The sequence below is a fragment of the Astyanax mexicanus genome, chromosome 9, assembly GCF_023375975.1.
Source record: "Astyanax mexicanus isolate ESR-SI-001 chromosome 9, AstMex3_surface, whole genome shotgun sequence".
NCBI lineage: Eukaryota > Metazoa > Chordata > Actinopteri > Characiformes > Acestrorhamphidae > Astyanax > Astyanax mexicanus.
In genome coordinates, this window is record NC_064416.1 from 37,639,576 (window position 1) to 37,661,410 (window position 21,835).

Consider the following 21,835-nt stretch of genomic DNA (forward strand, 5'->3'; position numbering starts at 1 on the left):
TTGCTGCATATTTATCATTGAATATTAACTTCACTTAATATTTCTCTTACTTAATACCTAAAGCTTACTTTGTCCAATTTGTTGTGGAAAATATCAGGGTAATTTATAACGTATCTTTGAAACAGAACAAGATTCCCATTAACTATTCTACATGTTTGTATCTCTGTTGGTGGTTATTAAACCTTTTAGATCATATACCACCTGTGACCAAACTAAAACCACATACAAACCATTTCACAGAAACACATTTACCACCCAGTAACCTAGATGTGTAATCCACATGTACATGTACATCTCCAAAAAAATTAAATATCAATGCAAAGTTACTTTATTATTAGTGATATTAATTTTTTTTTTTTTTTTTTTTTTTTTTTTTCCGTAAGTTGTCAGCAGAGGAGTGCTGTAAGATTTTTCAGGAGAACACTGCACTGATTTTGGACTTGCTATAATACAAGAACTTTACACGAGACCTCAAGCAGCTTGGACTGTCTCCACTCTTCCTCCAAACTCCTTTTTTTTTTTTCAAATAAAATACAAAATCAACAGTCACTGACCATCAGTGAATTTTGCAAGTTTATACTAGCTGTAAGCATAATAAACAATAAAAGAAATAAACGCTTAAAATAGATCACTGTGTATAATACATCTTTTATAATGTGTTGCACATTTTGAACTGAATTACTGAAAGTAACTTTTCCATGATACTTGTTTCTTTAAATGCACCTGTTGTATGATGCTTTTGTATTTTCACAAGGGTCTCAAATGCTTCTTTAAACACTTAATCAGTTGATGTCAAAGCCTATGATTCTGTGAACGGTTTGGATATCTTTTATTGTGATTTCACAATAAGGAAACCTGCGTAGAACCACCCCTCACCCATCAACCGCCGCCAAAGCAACATAAAAGTAGATCAGTTGAAGAAATGACATTTCAGGCTGATGTTACTGTGCTTATTTTGAAGGTTCTCATTCACAAATGTAAGCGTTTTGGATATAATGTGAATGAATCAGTCCCGGAAACACCACACGTGCACGTTGATGCGTGTATAAACGTCTTCACCAACTGAGAGACGAATTGTTGCGTTACAAAGGGAAATGGATTTTTTTTTTTTGCAGCCAGAAAAAAAAATCAGATCTAAACCACATTGAGCAAAAAATCTGATTTGAGTCACTTCAGCCTGATAATGTGAGCATAGCCTTTGTTTCTTTAAATGCTGTTCAGCTTGCCATAACAAGGTGGTCACATGCATGACAGGATATAATGTGACTACATTGGAAAATATTCTTCCTGTGTAGTCTGAAGGCTTAAACATATCAAATAAAGTATTTAGGTTCTGAGACAAAAGGCACAGTATTCTGTCAACAAATCAATGACATTGCAGTGTACTAGTACTCTTTCGACACTGGAGTTATGTTTTCTCCCCAGATAAGAACTGAAAAGTCTCCTCTAATCTCATAACCACACTTTGAGAAGAGTCATTGAAACTTTTTTAATTGAGGAAAAATCTCACATTGAATTGCTTTGTTATATATTGCCTATTTAACATTAGCATTTGTGAAAATGAAAGGATTAAAATAGACATCGGTCTGCATCAGCATGGGATGATTTTAAACATCAAGACCAACAGAAAGTTCCTGATTGCCAGTCAGATTATAATTATATTAATTATAATAACTCAAAATTGTACTTGATCTCCCAAAATCCCAAATGTTGCAATCACTAATTCTCTTCTCAGAAAACTCCTCTGGACACAGCACTAGTCTATAGCAGGGTGAATTATCAAACAATCCATTAATAACTTTTTTTTTGCCTACAGCATAGTTGTTTAAATTTCATACATACACTAACAATAGGGAAGACCAGGGACCCTTGTAACATTAATTTCTCCAATAAATAAAAAACATTGACACTGGAATAGTCAATTTACCATATAAACATTAATGCAATAACTACAGTGTCTACTCCCAGTGTACAGGGATGGCTGTAACATGTCTGAAATATAATTAAACAAATACTCAAAATTAAAAGATTGATTATTCAAATTATTTAATGGATAGAATTCACAGCCTCAAAAAAAAAAAGTTGAAATATAAAATCAAGTCAAAATTCCCAAGAGGAGGACTCCATGCTGTAGTCCACTAGTTTATGTAGGCCTAATAGATATTGTTTCATTTATCCAACAGCATTTAATGATCATGCAATGCAAGGGAACAGTGAGCGTTCCATTAACCAATTTATTTCCATACAAATGAACTGATTTATATTGATATTTGCTTTTAAAATCTATAAATAAAAGTCACTACTTGGTTCAGGTGTTACAACTATCCCAGTATCAGCACCCATAATTTAACCTTATGTAAAAAAAAATAAAAAAAATCCCCTCTGCTAATTTAACAAAGGTTAGTCATTTATATTTTTAGCTTGTAAAACAGCGATTTAAAAACAAGGAACTAGTTTGGATTCCTAAATATTTCATCTTAAGACAGAATCTAAATACATCTTATAGAAAAGTAAAAAAAAAAAAAACACATTTAGTGATCACTTTCTCAGAGTTTTAAGTGTGGCTCCTTTTTGTTTGAAAGAGGACAGTATAATTGCACATGTGCACAGTGAGTGCAATAACTACAGATTTGTACTTCTCATTGGAGAAATTTAAGATGTTACAACCATCCAATGTCCCCCTACCTTTTATTTAAGATTTACTTTCTCCTGTCCTTGCATACCACCACCACCATGACAAGCAAAAACACTTAAAAGCCCATATGAGTGTTCAAACTGTCTCTTTTAAACCAATGGCTCAGTCTATTAAAAACAGCAGGGTAATGTCATCATTAACATTTAAAAAATAATTAAAGAATCACATTTAAGACAATACTTATGGTTCAATAAACAGTACAAACAACCTCATAAACAATAACCTAGTACTGAATATGAACTAGAATCAATATTATTCAGCCATTTAGTTCTCTTTTTAAGTCTCTGATTCACCCTCAGAAAATGAGGATATCAAGCTATTTTAACATCTAAATTCCTTTCAGTGAAACCACAATCTTCTTATTGTTATTTTGCCTAAAGACTTGCCTGCAGCATGGTTATCATTAAGTATTAATGTCACTTAATATTTCTCTTTTTAATACTTTTTAATACAAGCTTAAGTTGTCCAATATGTTGCGGTAAAAATGAGGGTAATTAAGATAATTTTATAAAACTTGTGTATCTTTGAAACAGAACAAGGTTCCCATGAACAATTCCACATGTGTGTATCTCTAGGTGAACCGTGTTTTCATCAAATGCCATTCAGCTTTCCAATAACAGGATATAATGTGACTAAGCTGGAAAATATTCTTTCTGTGTAGTCTGAAGGCTTATACACGATAGATAGGTCAAATAAATAAAGTATTTTAAGTTTTGAGGGACAAGAGACAATATTTTGGTAATGACTCAATGACTTTGCAGTGTACTTTTTCACTGTTACCACTGGATGGTGCTAAAACCAATGATAAGATCCATCAAACCAATAAAGCCTACAAAACTAACAGTTCAGTTGAGTGGCAGGCATCATTATTTCTCTCTACATTTCTTCTCCCATCACTGCCTTACACACACACCACTCTCTCTCAGCCCAGAAATGTCTGCTACACCTCTTCTCTAACTCTGGAAGAAGCAGGAGGAATGGAGAGAAGGGACTTGGGGAAACCTTTTTTTATTATTGAAATGAAAAGCGTTCAGTTTTGAGAAAGGAAAACACTGCATTCCAGCATAAGAACTTTATCCCATCTGTGAAACATGGTGGTGGTAGGGTCATGCTTTGGGGCTGTTTTGCTGCATTTGTGCCAGTACGGCTTGCCTTCATAAATGGAAGCGTGAATTCTGAATTATATCAGAGAAGGTGGGTCATGCAGCAAGACAATGACCTAATGTTTTGGAATGAGTCAAAGTCCTTAACCTTAACCCTCGGAATTGTTGTGGAAGGGCCTGAAGGAAGCAGTTAATGTGTGGAAACTTGAGACTTGAGTCTGTTATGTACAGAAAAAATGAAATAAAGGACTGATCAACAGTTACTGGAAACATTTAGATCAGTCATTGATGCAAAGGGTGGAGGACTCAGACCAGATACTGAAAGCAGAGGTTCACACACTTTTGCCACTCAAAAATATGTAGTATTGGATAATTTTCCTTAATAAAAACATGAACAAGTAAAATATTTTGTCTCATTTGTTTAACTGGGTTCTCTTTATTTACTTTTAGGATAAGCTAAGGATGTTTTAGAGCAGGGGTGTCCAAACTCTTTTTGTTGGGAGCCAGAAGGAGAAATATATTTGAAGTCACGGGCCACAGACTCTGTAATAAAACAAATAATGAAATATACCACTTTAAATAATACTTTTTTTCCTGATTACTTTCATTTACACACCATTTTACTTGACTTAATCTCTTTATCTTTGACAGTGTTGTGTAAACTAAGATTTTTAAAATTGATGTTTAATTTCATGATGTCTCTTAATATTTAACTCCTTAATTACGGCAACTTTTAGACTCTTTGGCCCGTTTTTCTGCACTAGAAATGCGAACTCTCTCCGCTTTTAGACTCTTTGGCCCGTTTTTCTGCATTAGAAATGCACACCCTCTCCGCTTTTAGACTCTTTGGCCCGTTTTTCTGCGCTAGAAATGCGCACTCTCTCCACTTTTAGACTCTTTGCCCTGTTGTTCTGCGCTAGAAATGCGCACTCTCTCCACTATTAGACTCTTTGCCCTGTTGTTCTGTGCTAGAAATGCGCACTCTCTCCACTATTAGACTCTTTGGCCCGTTTTTCTGCGCTAGAAATGCGCACTCTCTCCACTTTTAGACTCTTTGCCCTGTTGTTCTGTGCTAGAAATGCGCACTCTCTCCACTATTAGACTCTTTGCCCCGTTTTTCTGCGCTAGAAATGCGCACTCTCTCCACTTTTAGGCTCTTTGCCCTGTTGTTCTGTGCTAGAAATGCGCACTCTCCGCTTTTAGACTCTTTGCCCCATTTTTCTGCGCTAGAAATGCGCACCCTCTCCGCTTTTAGACTCTTTGGCCCGTTTCTGACACCTAGCGTTCAAACTTTGAATCTCACATTATAAAAACCTGCTTAACAGCGGGCCAACTTTCATTCTATTTCTAAAATACCTCGCGGGGCCGATCCAAAAAAGATTCTAAGTAAGTTTTAAGCACCACTGTCTATACTGTAACTCTATATGTGTTATTTCATGTTTTATACGTTCGCTCTTATTTTACAGCACTGTAAGAATAAATAAATTATATTTTTAAAAAAGCATTTTCATGAGTAGGCGCATCCAAACTTTTGACTAGTATCGGACTGAGGGCCTTCATGTGTGTGTGTGTGTGTGTGTGTGTTTCTGAGCAAAGGCCTGCATGCCTGAGGGAAATACACACTTCACACTCCCTCCTACACAGTCTAACTGTAGCCGCGCTCTCAAAGGTGCTTTTCTGGGGGAGGCTCAGAGGTCCTTCAAATATAGCGCAGCACTCTGGGTGTCTGAGCCAAGCGGCAGCCTGCGGAGAGCGGATCCAAACCGCAGCAGTGGTGAGTCACGGCGCATTAAGACACTGTGTCCTCCGTACCGAGAGCATCTCGCTCTTATCCAGCGCGTGGGCTGCCGGGGAAAGTGGATGCAAATAAGTTGGCCAGGTTCAGTTCATTTCACCACCTTTCTGCCTGCCTCAAACCCTCATCAGAGCCCAAAGAAGTGTGGGTAATAATTACTGCTGCCCTGCCTCGCCCCGGCGCAGCCTCTGAGTCAGAGAGCCCTCGCTTTTACCTGCAGATCAGTCATCTTCAGATAAAGAGGCTGTGACTGCAGCACTGTTGCTGTGATGTAAGTGTTGGTTGCTAAGGTGTTGCTATAAGGTATTTAGTTCTATAGTGCCACAATGACGTTTTATTATGACATCACAGTGGAGTGTCATTATGGCATCAAAATGGACTGCTAGCTAGTATGACATCACAATGGAGATCAATTATGACAACACAGTGGAGTGTCATTTTGGCATGACAATGGAGTGCTAGCTAGTATGACATCACAATAGAGTGCCATTATGGTATCACAGTGGAGTTTCTTTATGGCATTACAATGGCGTGCCATTATGACATCACAGTGAAGTTACATTATGACATCTCAAGAGAGTTATAGAATGGCATCACAATGGAGTACCAATATGACATCACAGTGAAGTGCCATTATGACACCACAGTGGCGTTCCATTATCACATCACAGCAGAGTTCTAGAATGACATCACAGTGCAAAGCCATGAAGACAATGGAGTGCCATTATGACACCACAGTGAAGTTCTACTATGACACCACAGTGGAGTTCTATTATGACACCCCAGAGGAGTATGACATCACAACAGAGTTTTAGTATAACACCACAGTGGAGTTCCATTATGACATCACAAAAGATTTCTAGTATGACATCACAGTGGAGTTTCATTATGACATCACAGTGAAGTTCCATTATGGCATCACAACAGAGTTCTAGTATGACATTACAGTGGAGCTTCATTATGACATCACAGTAGAGTTCCATTATGGCATCACAACAGAGTTCTAGTATGGCATTACAGTGGAGCTTCATTATGACATCACAGTAAAGTTCCATTGTGATATCACAACAGGTTTATATGACACCACCGTGGAGTTCTATTGTGACTTTATAACAGCATTTTTGTATGACACCACAGTGGAGTTCCATTATGACATCACAGTAGAGTTCCATTATGACATCACAACAGAGTTCTAGTGTGACATCACAATGCAGTGACATTATAACATGACAGTGGCAATTAAGACATCACAATGTTGTTCCATCTAATTGGATATTTGTCATTATGATCTTGTATACAGACATTATTTGTGTTATTCTAAAAAGTTGTACAGTAAACACACCCACACAGGTTTAATATTTTAGACTGGCTTTAACTGAGTGTATTTCCACACACAGAGAGAGAGAGAGAGAGTATGTATATGTTTACTGTCACGCCCCGCTAAGATCTGCTGCTAACAAGCTCATGAGGAAAACAAATGGGCTGTGTTCAAGGCCATATGAGCAATTAGATGGACTGGCAGTTTTTGTAAAGACAAGCACACACACACACACACACACACACACTTGTTCCTTAGTCAGAGCACATTCCTCAAACTAATAAAGGTTTTGTTAGCCTTCTTTTCCCTAAATCCCATTTTCACTATCACACAGGAAATAGCTCATTCATTTTTATATTCATGCTACAGCAATTATAATGAAGAAAATATATAAAAGTAATATAACACAAAAACAATGCACAACCATAAAGAGAAGATAAAAAGGAGGGATGCAAATTATAAAACATTGCAGAGCAAAACAAACCCACTATAAATAACAGGTGCCCACACAGGTAAATATATAAACAAGGCGTTTTTTTTTTTTAATATCCGCAGAGAGTGTAATCTTAGGTTACTTTTGAAAATGGCAGTATTAAGGAGGGATTTGCCGTTTGCTCCAGGTTCAGATTTAGTTATCGTCTTCCAACGTGCAACATTCGCCCTCCGGCCAGAAAAACACAATTTGTCATCGTCTTTATCCTCAAACGACCGAGTAGCTTCTTTATTCTTATTATCTCTCTCTCTCTCCCTCTTTTTGCATGAACAGCGTGTGTTGTTAACTCCACTTGGTAAAGTCAGAGCGTCTGGAGGCCACCGCTGAATAAGACATTAATTATAAGCAGCCATTGTTTGGCTTATTGCGTGTCACATGGTGTGGAACATGATGTATTAGTCTATTTCACTGTAAAGCTGCTGTTTATTCACACAGGTCAGCACTGAAAATCATCATGTGATTACATCATGCACAGAAATGCAGAAATCTGAGTAATGCATGTATTTTGTAGGTATACTGCATGTATCCCTGACAGTAACCAATAACAGATCTGGATTGTCAGGTATTGTTGCACCCTGAATTTATGCTGTAAATATAAGTAATACCGCGGACCACGCTGCAGAGTGCTGCCGAAATCTGACCCCCGCAGAACCCCTTGCGTTTTCCTACAGGACAAATCATTCCAACTTGTGGATGAGCTCTCCGCACCCGAGTAAAAAAACCACACCATGCATAGGGTTGGGCGGTATTGAAGATTTTCATACCATCATACCATCCTCAGATTCCCCCCACACCCCCCCCCCCCCCCAGTAATACCGTATACTGCCATATAATCTGAGGATGGTATGATGGAATGAAAAACTTCAATACCGCCCAACCCTATGGATTAGTACAGAACAGTCATGGTACAGGGGTCATAGTTAGGTGCATGCAATCTCACCAAGAAAACACACTAGGGTAAATATGCTAATTTTAGAAGCCCTTATGCCACCCTGAAACCTTATTCTGCATCCCATTCATACTGCATCCAGTTTGGTCTTGCCAACTTCCCAGGGGTTGGCTCCACCCCTGCCTCCTACATATAATACATTGTTAATACTACCGAAATGAATCTTGCCTCTGGAGTCTTACTGGTAGAACTGTGTCCTCTGGAATGATGGTGCTTCATCCTATACTTTTGGGATGAGGTGGGGAAGTGATAATCCACTATGCTGGCAGTACTAAAAGTCTTATTGCTGATTACAACCAAATCCTCATAGCATCCTAATACTATCGATTTTGGAAACAATGAATGTGCAGCTGTCCCAATATTCCTGTCCTTATAGTGAACTACCAGCTGTGTGTGTGTGTGTGTGTGTGTGTGTGTATGTGTGCTTCGTCTGCCCTGCCCTTTCTATACAAAGTTTTGAAAAACTTTATCAAAGTGAGGTTCTTCTTCTATATATTAAACTACACTTCAACCTTCTGTTCTCTCTCTTCCGGTCACACCTCTCTGCCTCCATCACACACACACACACACACACACACACACATATTGATGTAAGCCTATAGATTTGTTTCATCACTCCTCTATTGTTGTTTTTATGCCCTGCTCCTCTGACTACTGCAATCAGTCTCCCTCTGTACGTTCTGACAGTGATTGGCGGCTCTGCGTTTTAAAAGCAGCAAGTAACAGGGGAACGTCTCCTTGGCCCCTACCACAGCCTGAGTGAGAGGGAGAGAGAGAGAGAGATAGTGAGAGAAACACATCATCACAGTAATCCTCACTATGGTAAGATGAATTGGCCTACCGTGGGGCATTTCTGCATTTCAGACACCACTCTATGGCCCAATCCCATTTCACCCCTTGGCCCTACCACTTACCCCTACCCCTCTGTTTTGCGAAAGCACGTCAAGGGGTAGGGTGTCTTGATTCTTGTTAGGCTGGAGGGGTAAGTTAGGGGAAGGAATAGTGCTTGTTAGCCCTTTATACAAAGATTTTTTTAGTCACTGGTAAGATGGCGGAACAAGTGACCAAAGAAACCCACAAATGTGAGTATTTCCCTGGTTAAAAGTGATGATTAGCACTATATTACCATAGTTTAATGTGTATTCTCAATGATTTATGGCTGAATTCTTCATAACAAACATAAAAAATATCTCTTGTAGTTTCTCTAAGTAGATAGCTAGCTAGCTAACTTTCCCATTCCACCTTAAATGGTGCAACAGAAGGCAGGGGCTGCAGCATTTAAGGCGGAATGGAAAAATAAAGTAAAATAAAAGCTAATCAAAGCTAATTTCAGCTCCCAATCACAGAGGAATCAAGGAATGGACAATAATGCTTAATTCTGCACCATGTCCCCTCTTTCTGAAGACATACAATAAAACCCTTAAGTTAACTAGTTAACCAGCAGCAGCTTGGTTACTGAACTTTAGTGCTCCTTATGACGTATAAGGTGCTTGGAGGTTTGTCCCAACTCTTAGGGGGAGGATTTCACCCCTTCCACTTGAAAAGAAGGGGTAGGGGTAAGTGGAAGGGCCTAGGGTGCAATGGGATTGGGCCTAAATCCACTACCACCCCAAACCCTAGACTATTTTTTTTGCGATCCAAAGCCAAAAAATAAAATAAATAAAAAATAAATAAATGGAAGGCTAAGATTTCTCAGAATCTCTGCATTTCCCAATAGCCTAAATAGGCATAAATTAATGCCTGGATATAATACTGACTATAGATACCAGCAACAGCCTGACCAGGTTTTAGTTAGTTGTTAAGAATAGAAAATAATGCTTTACTGAAAGAGCAACTACAAGTTCATGTCTGTTCCACCCTTCAAATTAAACATACAATTTTAGGTTAAATAACAAAAAATTCCCCTCTATCTATCTATGTGCTAACTAATGTTGTGACTGGGTCCAGTCTGGCCTTTGGGGGTCCCTGTCTGTCTCTGTGATTGCAATTAGCCCCTCCAGGCACCCGTCCTGGAGAGCTGGAGATAATTATATTGTGTCTCCTTTGTTAATTGACAACTGAGCACTAAATGGAATTGTCTGATAGCTCAGCTCACACACACACACACACACACACACACACACTTTCTCTTTTATTTTCAGACAACCCAGTGCTACCCATCCCCCAAGTTTAGTCAGTAGAATGAAGCTACCATTGCAGAAATTCCCAATAAAAATGGTCGGGGGCCACATTCCAGTTTATTTACAAGGCTTATCTAGAAAAACAGGCCCAAAGTGGCAAGTTATACTTAACTATACAGGCAAAAACATGCCCTCAAGCTATGTCTGCCATATAAACCATATTTATTAAAAGTAAATTACAAAGAAAACTTTATTATTGATCCAAACTTCCAAAAGACCCAAATTCTTCATCTTTATATCAATGTTCCAAACAAATAATTCCTTTTTTAAAATCATCTTTCGCAAGTTTATTTTGTAAGTGGTAATACGTTATCTCCTTGCAAAATTCTGGGGAAACCCTGAGTTTTGGGATAAAGGAACTCTCTGTGCCCAAGAGAATCTTGTTTATTCCCCCAAGAATAAAGTGAATGAATAATTAGAGGACTGACTGTCGCTAATTCAACTGACTTCAAATTCCATTTGTATACTAGATCAGAAAGGGAGGAATCACCAGGAGAACAGTTACAGGCAATTTGGACCCAATAGAGTCTAAGAAACACAGTGAGTCTTTGGTTTGGGTTGGGCTTCGGGACGGGCTTGGGCAAAGGATTTAAACTCTACCAATAGAAAGGCTTCAAAACAGCTAGGAATAATTTACTTTCATAGAACCGTACTACTTTATGACTTCTTGTTTGTCTTTTTGAGCACTTCCTCTGGACTACAACATCCTTGTAGATTCAAATTCAAATTTAAATTTAAATTGATTTATGTACCTGCATTTTTCATACTGTAAGGCGCAATGGATTATAAGGTGTATTATGTGGCACTAGTAAGGAACAGGGGTGTCTATATGTTTTCCTTCTAATTCAGTAAAGCTAAGCTAAGTTAACAAAACTGTAATTCTTGAAAAAAAACATTTTCTTTTAAAGTCAAACGAGTGCTGGATGTTAATCTACACATATTTCTCTTCTGAAAACTATTTATTTGGGTAAGTAAAGCACTTCTGTTTATTTAGATTAAGCTTAGGTTTCCAGATAATGCTGCCCAAAAGCGCTTCAGTGAGGAACTGTGAGTGTTTTGGTAGCGGTTCGTCCTATGTAGCTTGTTTTAACAGGGTAAATGTGCAGACTACAGGCCGATAATACTCATCTATAAATGGTGACAGAGCTAGCACTTAGCACGGGAAGTGGCTAATGATAATGCTGCTCCAGCAGTGATAGCCAGGGTTAGCAGCAGGCCACAGGCCTATAATACTCACCTTTGAACGGTGAAAGAGCTAGCGCTTAGCGCAGTTAGCGGCTAATGCTAATACTGCTCCAGTCTCAGTGCTGGAGAACTAAACTAACACTCCAGTATAGCACTGTACTTTAGTGGAGTGGCTTTACTGCTCCTTACAACCTGACTGGTAAAATTCATACATAAGGAGCACCGGATTATAAGACACACTGGCGATTTTTGGGAAAATTAAAGGATTTTAAGTGCGCCTTATAGTGCGAAACATACGGTAGAACTTTTTACAACAAATGTTGTCACAAAGCAGCTTTACAGAGACACGGGTTCAAGCCTCTTATGAGTAAGCACCTCGGTGATAGTGGCTACAGAGGCATGGAAAAACTCCCTCACATCCACTGGTCTGTTTTTTTGGGAGCATTTCTTTTCTTTTAAAGAATTTCGTTGTTGTGAGATGAGGTGCGTGTTAAAGTTGCCTAGCAACACCAGAACTTTTCTTTTATTTTTCTGAATGGAACCCGCAGCTCTGTGTTTGTGTGTGTGTGTGTACTGGTGAGATAGTTGAGTGTCCATCAAAAAAGGAAGAGGAATCCAACTGTATTCTTTCCTGGAACTGTGGAATGCCGCGCTTTTACGCTGAGTACACAACGCATTCAAACAACACTACATTCCTCACACCAGCTTACATGGCCTCAGATCCCCACAGAGGTCAAAGGTCAGCTCCCCGAAGGACGCAGGCCTTAGACTGGACAAATCCAGTAGAATGAGACCAGCTCCTCACACATTCATTAATCAATTCCAGTCACTCCTTCATTTATTTATTCCCTTTAAAACCACTGCTGTCCACCGTCTTCTCAGATCACAGTAGAGGCCTACAGCAGCAGTGGGTCATGACCTGGGTCACCCTGTCTTTGTACTACTGTCCTCTCACTGTTCAGAGAAATGGCTTGGGGGTGGGGATGCACACCTGTTGACCAGTCCACACCTATGTGAGAAGCATGATGTCACTGGCCTGGAGGAGGTAGTGGTGGTCTTTGTGGTCTGGTTGGGACAAATGATCAAACAAACGAACAATGAGAAGACTTCCCGTTTCTTTGTTTCATTCTTCAAAGCCTGGACTGGTGTTCATATACAGCTCTGGAAAAAATGAAGAGACAACTTCAGTTTCTGAATCAGTTTATCTCATTTTGCTGTTTATAGGTAGAAGTTTGAGTAAAATTAACATTGTTGTTTTATTCTATGAACAACAGAATATTTCCAAATGAAAATATTGTCATTTAGATATTTGTCATGTATTTGCAGAAAATTAAAAAAACTGAAAAAACATAAAAGATGCAGAGCTTTCAGACCTCAAATAATGTAAAGAAAAAAGTTCATATTCATAAAGTTTTAGGAGTTCAGAAATCAATATTTGTTGGAATAACCCTGGTTTTTAATCACAGTTTTCATTCATCTTGGCATGTTCTCCTCCACCAGTCATACACGCTACTTTATGCCTCTCCTGGCGAGAATTTAAGCAGTTCAGCTTGGCTTGAAAACTTGTGATCCTCCATCTTCCTCTTGATTATATTCCATGTATGTCCATGTGTGCGTAATAAGCAGTAAGTGTATGTGTGTTGGGGATGCACCTGTTAACAATTAACTGCCAAGATAGCAATGAACGCCTGACTGATAATTTCTGCCTAGGTTCATTTCAGTCAGCGCACTTGTGTTTACCATTGCCAAGATAGTAATACACCATAAATTAACCTGAATACACCACATTTCGAGACCATCATGCCCATCAACATTGGCATGGTGTAAGACATGGCCCTCTGTTTGTAAAAATATACAAAATTACAGATAACTGACCACTATTGTTTTAGCTATGTCCACTTCTGCATTTCAAACTTTTTGATTAGATGCACATTGCTGTTAAGCAGTCCATGTAAAGCCTGCAGAGTGACTTTAATTTGGGATCCTAATTTGAAATCTAGGCCCTACTGTGCACCAAAAAAATCCAATTCCACTAATTAGCTTCCCTTAAGTCATTATTGTACTTTTACTAGCTGATGTGAATGCTAATGACTCAGTTAAACAGATCAATGAGAGTGTGCTGGGCTGTTTGTGTGATGGTGACATTCCTTCAACATTCAGATGTTGCAGCACACACACAACACATTTTAACACACGGTTTCTATGGTTTCTGCTGGTAACTGGATTTGGTCAACCAGTATGTGTATGCATAACCACCAGCATGGACAGGCTTGATTGGCTGATATAGGCTGGACTGCTTGGTCTTTATGGTCATGCTGGTTAAGCATCTTGGTGAGGTTGGTCATGCCGGACATTGAACATGACCAAATTTTAAAGCTTCTTTTACATCCATTGAAAGAGCTCTGCTAGTGTTCCACTTTCTATGATTTTGGCTTGCAAAGGAATTCATATCCCTTGAGCTGTTTCACTTTGTCACCTTACAACCACAAAGTGATACACCAACACAAAGTAGCACATAATTGTGTGATAGATGTTTTAAAAATTTTTCATCAAATAAAAATGTAATAAAAAAGTGTGACATGCAAAGTTTTCAGCCACCTTTACTCTTAACCCCCTACATGTGTGATCGTGTGACCTAATACACAGAATATATGTGTGCTGGATTAGAGCTTAAGATAAGACTTCTGCAGGTCTGTTCCAACCTTTTTAACAATTCAAGCAGTCTAACGCAGAGTAGTCATCATAAGCATCAAGGTGGCCTTCTTCAATAGCTAAATTTTTGCAGGAAGGATATACAGTAGATATACAGAGAGATAGAGAGGAAGATCTTTGACCATATTGCTGTTTGATTTGTGTTTCTATCCAGCTGTACAGATTCCCATTGCAGTCCTGACCTTTCAACAGCGTCTCCTGCATCCTCATCTCGGCCCAATGAGAAACGCATTTGTAGTACTTCAGCTCCCATCTTGAAGAACATCTTGTTTTCTTAAGGTCAGGTGTCATCATAACATTTTAAAGTTTTCCAAAACTCTCAGAGGAATTCATTCATAGCTGCTGTGCCAGCTGAAATATATTGCGAAAAGCATTTACTCTGAGGTGTTCCAATCACTTCCATGGTCATAGGTGTATAAAACCAAGCAGCTAGTCATTCAGACTGCTTCTACAAACATTAGTAAAAGAATGGGTCACTCATAGTGACTCATAGCTTAGTGAACTGTAATAGGATGCATAACCTGAAATTTCCTCATATATTCCACCAAATATTCCACAGCCAACTGTCAGTGATATTATAACACAGTGAAAGTGACTGGGAATGACAGCTCTCTCAAAATCACATACCCAAGTTTCTGCAGATTTAATCTCTGCAGACTCCATATTTCAAGCGGCTTTCAAGATGTTCATGGAGAGCTTCATGGAATGGGTCTCCATGGCCGGTCAACTGTCTCCATGCCTTACATCACCAACTGCAATGCAGTGGATGCATGTTCTCTTGAGCGAAGAATCATGCTTCTCCATCTGGAGAAGAAGCAATCTGATGGACAAAGTCTGGGTTTGGAGGTTGCCAGGGGAATGGTTGTTGTCTGACTGCATTAAGTGTGCCAAGTTTTGTTTTTTTAGGAGTTGAGCTTGGTTGGGCTTCAGCATCCCTTGTTAAAAGAAAGTATACTTACTATAAGAGCATTAAAAGTATGTTCAAATTAGGTAAAGACTTGTAAAGTCCTACTTTTTGCTTTAACTTATACATTGTGTGGACAGAAAAAATATACATAGTGGCATTAAATACTTAATGCTTAAAATGTACTTTAGTGTATTTATTTCACAGTAGCAATCAAGGTGTACACAATATGTGCATCAATACGCAAAGTAGTACATTTACAAAAATGTACTATAAGTGTATTAAAAAAGGTGTTTTACACACATACTTAAATCTACCTAAGTTCGCAGAAGTTGTACAAAATAAAACACTTAAAAGCACAATTTAATGCTTTTGTGTTGTGTTTAAATATAGCTTAATTACAACTGAAATATACTTAAGTTGCTGTAAGTTGTTCCAAAAATGTGCATTTAGTATGTATTATAGGTATTTAAGTATATATTTTAATTTTAAAAAGTATGTACTTTTCCATGTTAAGTATACTTTTCAAAAAATATACTTAATACACTTTTCTTTTACAAGGAATACCAAGATATCAGTATGAGGATGGTGTGGAAGAACTTGACTGGCCAGCACAGAGTCCTGACCTCATCCTGATTGAACTAAAATTAGAAGTGAAGCAGAGACTGTGAGCCAAGCCTTATTGTCCAACATCAGTGTCTGACCTCACAAATGTGCTTCTGAGAGAATGGTGAAAAATGAACATAAACACACTCCTAAACCTTGTGAAAAGCCTTTAAAAAACATTTGAAAATTACTCTACCACTAAATTTTTAAAATTCCATCTGTCTTTTTTTTTAACTACTGTATACTAAGCTGCCAAAAATTCTGTGATGTTACAAAAATAAATGCAGGAAATGTTTATGCAGCAATGAATTGTGACTGGTTTTGGTTTTCTCATGGAAATGACATCCTCTCAATTCTTGTAAAACATGGAAAATATGAAACATAAAGGAAAATCCTCCAAAGGTACCTCCCAATACCCAGGTCTGCCTAGCTAACAATTTTTGGTTAATAGAAAGTTTTCTGAATGTTACAGTGAACATTCTTAGAACTAGGTCTGTCACACTAATTGCAATATCGATTTATCGTACAATAAATAAACATTACCTCAATCATTTTTGATATTTTTTTTGTTCACACATATAACAGTGAACAATTTTATTTTAGCCAGTCATGCTTCAATAACTGTGACTCCATACACACAGTGTGGACTAATGTAGGTGAACAAATAAGAATATAATTCCCAAACTAATTATAATAAATTATTATTTATATTTTTGCTGTCTTTAAAACATGTATAATTACTTTCTTATGCTATTTTGTTATCATTATGTCAGGGGCATTTAATAGTCTTAAAATCTCGTGTATCACAAAAATTTCTGGGACAATATATCGGTCACAAAAATTCTCATTGTGACAGGCCTACTTAGAACTTTCAAAATTGCAAGTATTCTGGATGTTTATGAAACATTTTTATTTAACATTTTTAAACCGTCTGGTAATTTCGCGGCAACATCAGTTGTGTCAATGTTTTAATTTTTAGTTTAGGGAATGTTACTTTTAATGTTGTGATAACGTTAGTATTCATCTAGCTGGAAACATTATTTTTCAAAGTTTTCAGAAAATTGCTGGAACATTATTTTTGTAACGTTTCAAAATTTTGCCAATGTTCTTATAACCAGAGGTGGAAAAAGTACCGAAAAATTGTAATTAAGTAAAAGTACCTTTACTTTGCTAAAATTCTAGTAAAAGTAAAAAAGTACTCAATTTAAAATTTACTTTGATTAAAAGTTGCGTTTATTTATTTGATGTAAAAAAGTACAAATCATGAATTAAATAATTATTAAATTAAATAATTTGGACCTTTCAGGCAGTATTAGTTCAGACCACCCCATAAAACATTTTTCAAGAACAAGTGACATAATTTTCTATGATCCCTTTTTTTTCTTTACTGTTAAAAAGTTAGATCATATAGGCGACTATAAACTGTAATTTTATAGTTTTACAGTCCATTAGTATTTTTAACTTGCCATTGCTATGATTTAACTGCTATTTACATGTTTGTTTAACATTCAAGCAGATTGTTTAATGTTTCCAATAAAAACTTAAGGAATTATCATTAAAAACATGAAATCATACAAAAAAAAAACTGTTGGTGTGTGCATGCGCAGTGCCGTAAAGCACATATCGATTGGTAGCATAACTCGACAGAACATTGGTTCCCCGAGCCGTGCACACAGACCCCAGACTACACAGCTGATTTACACAGCGTCTCTCCCGCTAACTGTAATAAACACTGCTGGGAAAAGTTCAGCTGCGCTGCCATGGAGAACAAAACTCAAATTTTTTTTTATTCGAACAAGATTTTTTTTCCCCAGCATTTCATTTTTTACTCAGTAACAGGAAGTATTCCAAAGTAGTGAAGTAAATTACTTGTGTCAAAATGAACTTGAGTAAAAGTAAACTTACCTAATTTAAAAACTACTTAAAAAATTACAAATTACTCATAAAATCTACTCAATTACAGTAATGTGAGTAAATGTAATTAGTTACTTTCCACCTCTGCTTATAACGTTCTCTTGATTAGCTTGGTGAACACTTAACCGGCACTGCATGGACCAGGAGGCTAAAACAGAGGACCTCACTGGTGCTCATCTTCCTCATGAAGACTCAGAGAGAGGAAGTAGAAGAGTGTTCATATTCCTCTGATTCACACTCTTCCGTACAGCAGGAAGCAATGCCTTCAGCGTTTTTCCAGGAAACAGCGAGGAAGCTGTGCTTTGATGTGTCCAGACTGACCTCAGCGCAGGGGGCTAATACGACTGAGATAACAGCCCGGGGCGCCGCACTGAGCCAGGCCTCTGAAATGGAAGTGAAATACGGGACATCCAGGAAGTCAGGCGAGGGGAAGTGTGAGTCAGTGACCAGTAAGAGGATATCAAACAGGACATATACATGTAAGGCTTAGCGATATAGCATTAAGTGAATAAGTGTCCTAAACAATATTGGAATCCTTATTTAACCTCCTGAGACCGGGACTTTTGTTGGTGCACATTTTAAAATTTCTCCTAGCTATCTGGGATTTGGGTCTTTGTATAGGATTTTTTGAACATTTAAAATCATATCCTTGCTATTTGGGATCAGAAAAATCAAATTAATCCAAAAACTAAATTTTAGATTTCTACAATAGTTTCAAACATAAAAGTCAATGGGATTTTTTTTTACCTGGCCCATGTTTCTGTCTGGACTGGCTGTAGAAACTTTTGACTGGGATTTCTGTCATCCTGTTTAGAATCAGTTGAGTGTAATGTTGTCATGTGTCCTCTAGATGGTATCAATAAAGGCTGGTTAGATAAGTGATTCACGTCCTCGTCCTTGTATAATCTTTAGCAGAACCACTTTCATAACTCATAACGCTTCATTTTCACTGTGACAGCTGTCACTCTAGTCTCGTACGGTTCCCGCTGTTTTGCTTTGAAGTCACGTCGTGTGCCACGTTGCTACGTCATCATATTATGGACTAGTTCAATGAAAGCAATGGAGGGGGGTATGTGTGTTTGGACAATTAGTATTTAGACATTAATTCGGTATTCTACTGATATTTCTGTTTTTTAATAGAAATGTTTTTTTTTTTTCTTTACTTTACATAAGTAACAAATTAACATTGTTTTTGGTGTATTTACTGTAGCTGGGATGGTCAGATTTGGGGGCCCCTATGGAGGACAGATTTGGTCGAGGCCCTAGGCAAATGCCTAGGTTTGCCTAATTAAAGAAATGCCTCTGCATATGATTGCCAGATCAGGCAGAATGTGAGAATAGATGTTTTAGTAAAATATTGAATAGCAGCACTGAAGAGGTTTCATATGGGCTAGAATTAATCTGCACCACCTTCATCCTGCAGGTGGAGCTAATAAATCAGAAGGAGGAGAGGGGGCTACTAAGAAGGAAATACAAATCATAGTAGAAAATGCAAAAGTATTATCTGTCTATCTATCTGTTTGCTTGTCTATCTATCTATCTATCTATCTATCTATCTATCTATCTATCTATCTATCTATCTATCTATCTATCTATCTATCTATCTATCTATCTATCTATCTATCTATCTATCTGCCTGTCAGTCCGTCTGTTTGTCTATTCATCAGTTTATCTATTTATTTATCTGGCTGTCTGTCCATCCATCTGTCTATCTATCTGTGTCTCTCTGTCTGTCTGTGTATCTGTCTGTCTGTTTATATATTCTATCTATCTATCTATCTATCTATCTATCTATCTATCTATCTATCTATCTATCTATCTATCTATCTATCTATCTGTCTATCTCTCTGTGTCTCTCTGTCTGTCTGTGTATCTGGCTGTCTGTTTATATAATCTATCTATCTATCTATCTATCTATCTATCTATCTATCTATCTATCTATCTATCTATCTATCTATCTATCTATCTGTCTATCTGTCTGTCCATCCATCTGTCTATCTCTCTGTGTCTCTCTGTCTGTCTGTGTATCTGGCTGTCTGTTTATATATTCTATCTATCTATCTATCTATCTATCTATCTATCTATCTATCTATCTATCTATCTATCTATCTATCTATCTGGCTGTCTGTCCATCCATCTGTCTATCTCTCTGTGTCTCTCTGTCTGTCTGTGTATCTGGCTGTCTGTCACTCTGTCCATGTCCATCTGTTTGTCTGTCTATCTATCCTTCCATCCACTTGTCTAAAGTTCACCAAAAATATGCACTATTGTCTATTTATACATATATCCCCAGAGATGACCTTTTGACCTTTTCACAAAACACACATGCATCAGCCAATAGTAGATGCCGTGGGTGGGGCTTCTGCCAGTCACTGAAGGAGATCTGGCGCAGTGACTGGTCTGATGAAATCTGCTCTTTTATTTCTGGGCTTTGGGTGTCTGAACATTGTGAGGAGGGCTGCTGTGTGAACGAGGCCTAGCGGTGCACAGTTTTATGCTGGTGAAGTTTTAAAAGTGGTGAACTGCTCCTGTAGTAGTGAGTATATAATATGATTGCGCTGCTTCAGTGTGCTGTAGTGGGAATGTTTAGATGTTGGTCTGCGTGACAGACACTGGGGGGTTTATCACCTGTCAGAAAAGAAAGAGCGGAACAAGCCTCCTTCACTCAGGGGAGAGGAGAAGAGAGTGAGTCATTTCCCTCCCCCATCTCTCTCTCCTTCGTTCTCTCTATCTCTCTCTTTCTATCTTCCGCTGTCTCTCTCTATCTCTCCTATGAGTCACCTGTCTGTGATGGAAGTAAACCTGCCATTTAGGTCTATCATAAAGAATGCAGGTACTGTTGCTGTTCCTGAGCACTGGATTGTTCTCTATCTCTCTCTCTCTCTCTATCTCTCTCTCTCTCTTTCTGTGTTTCTCACTCCCACATTGTCTGTCTCCTCTCGCTCTTGTTCTCTTCCCACGCAGCTGAATGCCCTCCGCCGCTCCTTCTCCCACTTTTATTTTACGCCATTCTCACCCGGCCCCCCTCACTTCCTGTGGAGAACAGGGGGCAGTGCAGCAGCGTCTCGGCCCGGCGCTCGGCAGATGGAGTCGGTGGGATGGAGGAGTAATGACTGTGGGAATCTGAGACGTTTGTGTGGAAGTGTGAGACTGCAGGGCCTGCCACAGTGAGAACATCCTCAGTGTTCCCTAGTGCGGCGTAGTTTGACGTCACACTTCCCAGACTTAGCGTACTAGAAGATATGATCATTTTGTGCTTTTTTACTTGCCTATCAATCCACCTTAAAGGAGAACTTTGGGTGTAGTCAAACATTATGTACTTTGTTGAATATCCCACCTCCGTCCTCCCACAGCTTTCTGAGATTTGGTAATTTTGTACTCTAGTAGCTCCACACCTCCTTGCTAGAATCCGAGGACCCCTGAAATTTAAAACGAGGCATCAATAACTTAAAAAAGTGCACAAGAAGCTTATTAAAAACCACTGTTTACATCCCGTAGCGCTATCTTTCAGCTCCGTGCACCGCCATCATTGTACTGATAATGACACATATATATATATATACATAGACTCCGCATAGCCTGCCTCCTGGCTTATCGTGGGCACATGATTAAATATTTTAAGATAAAAATCCTGATGTAACAAATGACACCACAAAAAAAAATCATTCTTTTATTTTAACATCTTACTCTAGAAATCAGGTCAGAACTAGTTATATGAACTAAAACATTTAATTAAAGCGTTTGAATGGTTGGAAAAGACCTGCAGAAAAAAAAATACACTTTTAACATCTACTAACATCTACTAACATCAACTAGTGTTGTCTCCAGCTCTAATCCATCACACCTACACTCTATAAATACAGTAAATGAAAGAACTCACATTGGCACCCTGTCATGTAGTGATGCTTTCAGGAGCTTCACTTAGGAGCATCATGATTTAAAATGATGGATGAAGTGCTGTAAATAGTTTTACACAGCTTT